The following is a 6,000-nucleotide window of genomic DNA, read 5'->3' as shown; positions in this document are numbered from 1 at the left end:
GGCATTGCTAAGAGGAATGATCTACTAGGAGAGTGCATAGACCGCCACCAGATGGCCTGGTTGGGAATGACTGGAATATCAAACCAGCTTTACAAACAGAATCATTTTACTTGCAAGGCTAGGTTGCATAATTTCAACCGTGTTTACACAAACAGACTGGAAACAGTCTATTAGAGGGTTTCAGCCAAGAATGGGAAGCACAACGGATGATGTAGCACAGTATGAATGGAAATAACTCGTTCACATGATTGCCGTGATGGACTCTCATCTTCAGAATAATAATGGTGTTTAGGGGTCTCTGATGTGGGTGTGCAAAATGTTTGCATCATAACATTGCATATTGCAACGCTGGAGACACACGGTATCATGTGGGCCAGAGCGATCCTTGGTTTAATTTCATAGCAAATTGTTGGCTCTTTGAAGCCTTTCCTTGCCACATGGTGCCACTGGAAATGGTCTATTTAAAACCTGTTACATTGTCGCTAGAGCCACCAGTCCTTCAGCTGCCTCAAGACCTCTATGAGATTGGAGAGGAACAAAGGGAATATGAATTAAGTCTGTAACTGAGCTGGCCGCTGGCAAGAGTCCCAATTCAGTAGTGCTTTATGAGCCTTTCATCTGATTCCAGTCTGATAATTCTTGGTCTTAATTACAACAGTAGCAGACAGACTCTGGCTACAAAAAAAGATGTTGAACATAGGAAGCAGAGCTATCAGGAGAGTTTTGAAAAAAGCCGAGCTGAGCCGAGAATACCCTTCCCACGTTCTTGATTTATAAAGGGAAAGTTGAAGTCAGACTGAATACTGAAAGATCAGAAAGTTATCCTGGAATCGGTGATGTCTTCAGTAATATGTGTGAGGCGCCTCTGCAGACTTCTCAGCTCTGATTTTAAACTATTTAACAAGCTATTCCTTGCTGAACACCAGTACCTTAGGCCAAAACCTGTCTCCCGTGTCCAAGGCAAAATTTAGAGCTATTTGAATTTGGTAATAATGCGAAAGGAGTTTAGGTCCAGAAACGGTCACATCTTATTAAAGCAGACACAGAGCATGAACTGCAGGGTTTCAATGGCTAAATATTTAGAGCAGAGGCAGAAGTCATTATATTTGCATGAAACACAACCAGTCTCCTGCATGTGCTGATGCCAAAAAGCCATTTAATCACATCCTCAGAAAATAAGGGGTGGAAAATGCGACAATCAGAGAATGAACTCACATCTGCAGCATCTTGCAGAAATAGGAATTTATAACGCTGATAATTAAAATAATACAAAAGCATGCCGAAGATTTAAAATAAGCAACATTTGGCAGAGTGCACAACTGAGAAATATTGCTTTAATGGGACGACTATCATCAGCAGATTCACTTTAAATTTGAATTTTTTGACACTTCTACACACAAACCAGCCAACAAACCACTAAACCATAGCTGGTCTAATTGAATTATAAATGATGAGCTGTCAACTCCAGCTTTATCCACAGTCATATAAAACAGTTCAAGGGCATTTAGGGCGGCACATTTTTGGTTATTTATCACAGGGATAGCTTTTGCAAACCAAATATGAACGCAGCCAAAAATTTCAAACAGATGAATAAAACATTCTCAAAACAAGAATTGCCACTCAGCATGCTCATCCTTGTCCTCACACTCATTTCTGCCACGCAAAAGGTGCTGTCTGTAGAATTGACATGCAGCACCAGAACAGGTGAGGCGTTTCATCTCAGTCGTTATCAGTGTGCTGCAATTAATTAAAAGGAGTTTGTCTCGTACTGCTGCTGCTGCTCTCCCATGTTTGATTCATGTTCCCTGAAGTAAACCTGTCCCTTAGAGGCGCTTCCGTCTACCTGTAACCTCTCTGCCCCGAGGTGACACTGACTGTCAAAAAGACTGAAAAAATATCATCTACAGACATCTTCTATTTTTGCACATTGCCTCGTGCATTTACTGCAAATTGTAATTCTACAAAAAAAAAAATTATGGTGCAGACGCGTCAATTAATTCCTGTGCCTTCTTGGGAGCCAACAAGCAAACAAGTTAATTCAATATGAACTTTTTAAATGAAAGTATAATTGTAATATTGGAAATTTGCTTCAGAGAGAGAGACTCTATTGCGGCATACTTCTTTTTTTTCTTCTTTTTTTTTTAGTAAATTCTAAATTATTAAGTTAAAGCAGTCGGCTGAAGGCATTTGCTGCCCAAATATTGCAGGTAGTGTTTTACGTTGCTGTTGAAGAGCCTCAAACCTGAAATAGTTTGCAAATATTAACATAGCAACATCAACTCAGTACTTGAGTTGGCTCCTTGTTACTGTGGCTGCCCAAAAAAATAACAATACCAGCACAATTAAAGACAATTTCCCTGAAGGGGATTAAACAGACTTCAATATTAGCCTTGTTATTTTATCTGTCTTTCACTTTTGTATGAAACTTTTGAGGAAAATGTAATCATAAAATTTAGAAATTAGCACCTAAAGATATCTGAGCCTTATTAACTGAAGTGACATTATAAATATAAGCGTGCACTTCATACTGCATGAGTTACATCTATTAAATATGTGGCTCTGTGACTCTGCAGCCTAATAAGGAAGCACACTCTATTCAAACAGACCTTTGGCTTAAGGGTTGACAGTAGATTAAGTGATTTATGACTATAGGGGAGCCCAAATACAGCTCTGAGGCTTTATCCGCTCAGTATGTTGTTATTGCTAACATGTAAACAAACTGCCAACGCAGCGCTCAAATAATACTCAAGCACAGAAACAGGTCCAATCAAGTGGAGGTCTTATTTTGGTAACCATGTAAATATAAGTTTAGCTTTCATTGTGTGTTATGTGCAATTATCTGAAACGTTATGTTTACCTTACCAGTAATAGTTTACACTCGCTCTTTGACTTAAAGTTCTGTTAATCAGCATACTGTCAAGACTTTCTGGGGATTTCTGCTTTTTTTTTCTTTCTTTTTGGGCTGGAAACAGCTGCTCATGGTTTAAAAACACAGGGTTTGTCGAGGACAGAAAGACTCGACCGTACGGTCCACACGCAGACCAGAAAACCAAGATCACCATCTAAAAATGTCTGCAAGCTACACGCTGCATAGTTGGATCAAATTTCTCAAAATTGAAATTCATGTCATGAAAAAAGTGAATTTGGGCATTCGGTTTATTAAAGCGGATGTTTAGTTGCTCACATCCCTGCAAGCCTCGGTCAGTGGGGCTTCATTTCCGCACTTGAAAGCATTTGCAAAACAATCCCGGCTTTTAAGTGCATTACCATGCAGCCATTAACCTAACGCTGACAAAAAAATAAAGACGAATAAATGTCCGTTATGATGGATTGCCTTGCTCGAGCAAGTCTCTTGATGTCGAGTGTCGCACCACTTGGAAATGAACTGAAACCAATAGCTGTCTGGGAGGTGGAAAAACCGCATTCATCAATCTAAAAACATATGGGCAAAAGTCAAGGAGGTAAAGGGTCAAATGCTTAAAAGTCAAAGAAGCTTGACTTTCGAGATGTATGGGGATGTGTCAGTGGATTTCCACCACATGCATTATATTGCATAGTCTAACCTCTGAGAGAAAGTGACTCAAAATGTCAACTCGGGTGTGACCGGGCAGCGAGCCGTGTGGCTGTACGACCATACATGAGTAACAACAAGGCTTTTGTCGTGACAATCTTGTATGACCTAACCCCAGTGCCATAAATGATTATGGCCAGCATTACGTCTTATCAGTTCTAGCATGACACTGATTTTACAGCATGACTGCTTTGGTTTAATATTATCATAGGCCACTTACTGCACTGTTTGCTTTGCTTTGAGGGATTTATATCCAGCTCTATACTCACTGTCCAGTATTCATACAAATGGGGCTTACGGCGGTTCCACCAGTGCAAAGATCGGGGCTGGAAACAGTTGACTTGAGGGTAGCACTCTTACTCGGTCAGGGCGGGGGAGGCGGATATTTAAAAGAGCTTACTGCTGTAGCTTTCACTCTGTCTTTGATTGTCTTTGCTATGATCTGGTTTGTGGCGGCCATGTTGTGCAGTGTTATCCTCCCATAATCTCTGCCATCTCTGAAACGCCGCAGTAGAAAAGACACTGACTGGGCTTCTCTGCCTCGGCCAATAGTTTCACCTCTCGCAGTGAGCATGAATCACCCTGTCTATGAATAAAAACAAGAGAAAATTCTTCTGAGGGAACACTGAATACATTTAGAAAGGTCTGTCAAGGAGGGAAACAAGTTTTTTTGAAATGGAATATACTCTCGCAAGGTGACTTGGGCCACTTTTCTTGGTGCATTTTCTATTCAGATTTCCTTGTGTGTGCAATGCTTAGCTAATGAAACACTTAATCAAATGCAACATTACCTTCCTTTCAGCAACAAAAAACAGTGAACCACAGAGAAGCTGCATGGTATGTGCTGTTTTTTGGAGGGCTGGGTGGAGGTGGGGGGGGGTGTTCAAGTGCTGGCACTAAAGCATAACTTCAAAGGGTTTATTGTGCATCTTTCCCAAATTAGCTGCCTGAGCAACTGTCTGAGTACTTTTAAACCATCCTCTGTTGGTAAGAATACATTATCTTGTGGTTATGAAATTATAGGCATTTATGTTGTAGTGCACCACTGAGCCTGACACGGGACAAAAGAATGTGGATATTCTCTGCATAGAGGCACAAAGGAGACTTGGCACAGTATATACACAACTGAACAGAGAAAAGCCCTTATGGTTGTCAGATCAACATTCCCAGGCGGACACACCATATGATATCACTTGAGCTCACCCAGTTTGGAGCTGATACAGGAACCTGACTGCAAACACGAGCACTGATATGTGACAGCCCTGGTGTGTTCTGCATAATCACGGCCCATGTTCCAAGTCAAGCCTAAAACAGCTTAATAAAAGCAGATAAAAAAAAATGATGTACACATTAGTAACAATATCAGAATTGAAGCCCTTTGCAACAGGTCACTTGAGCTTCTTGTGCGGTGTCCAAAGTGCATAAGAAATATATTCACGGGGAGAGCTGTCATGCGTGTTGACAACATTTGGAAAACCTTCTGCCGTTTGCACATGATTTGTATCACCTGCATGTCGTTAAACCATGAGCAGTTGCTAACAGTGTGCGCTTCAATAAAGACAGGACCTACATCACACTGAAGTAAATATCTGATCGGTCCGCCGCTGAGAACAGTCCAACACAGTCCTCTGTGTTGTTGTTTTCTTTAATTATCTTTTTTTTTTTTTATCTTAATTACACAAATAAATGCATGATTAAAAGTTGTACCGGAGCTCCGCGCCAGCTGTTTGAGGCAAGCTGACACAGCTGTATACATGTGTCTTTGCACACTAAATCAAATGTCCCATTGTGCTCATCTGGAGTGAATTAGGCTGTGGGGAGGGAGGGGGGACCTGGAGGCTTTGATATACAGAGGAGGAAATGGGTAATGTCCTGGAACCACATGCAACATCCTAATAGAAGCTGGTGACTGATAAGAAGGAGATAACCAGATAATCACTGCCTGCCTGCAACCTGCAATCTCTTCTTTCTCTCTCTTCTTTTTTTAGCTTTATCACAACGTTGAAAACCTCACTAATAGAAATACATGAATGCAAACAGGGTGGAGACTAAGACTACTGTCTGGATTCAAAAAAGGCTGAGACCACGTTCAGACTTTAGGGTCCACGTCTACATTACATCAGCACATTAATCAGTTTGATCTCTTTTTTTGGACCACTGTAATAGATGATGTTTTGCAGTCTTCACGCAGGCAAAGCCAAACACACCATGCGTGACCCACCCACTAAAAATACAACAAGAGTCCTGCAGTCCAGCATTCTGAGTTCTAGTAACCTTCAGAAACCTTTCCAATACGATGTCGTTGGTTTGAATTCCAATAAGAGGGGGGAAAAATATTCAGGGATCAAGTGACAACCAGAAGCTTGATAGCTGCAAATATCACACAGCCCACTCCCCATAAATTCAGTTGATGTGCTGTGGAGGAAAGC

The sequence above is a fragment of the Solea solea genome, chromosome 1, assembly GCF_958295425.1.
Source record: "Solea solea chromosome 1, fSolSol10.1, whole genome shotgun sequence".
In the NCBI taxonomy this organism is placed as follows: Eukaryota; Metazoa; Chordata; class Actinopteri; order Pleuronectiformes; family Soleidae; genus Solea; species Solea solea.
The sequence above is the reverse complement of the archived record's forward strand: the minus strand, read 5'-3'. Positions refer to the sequence as shown.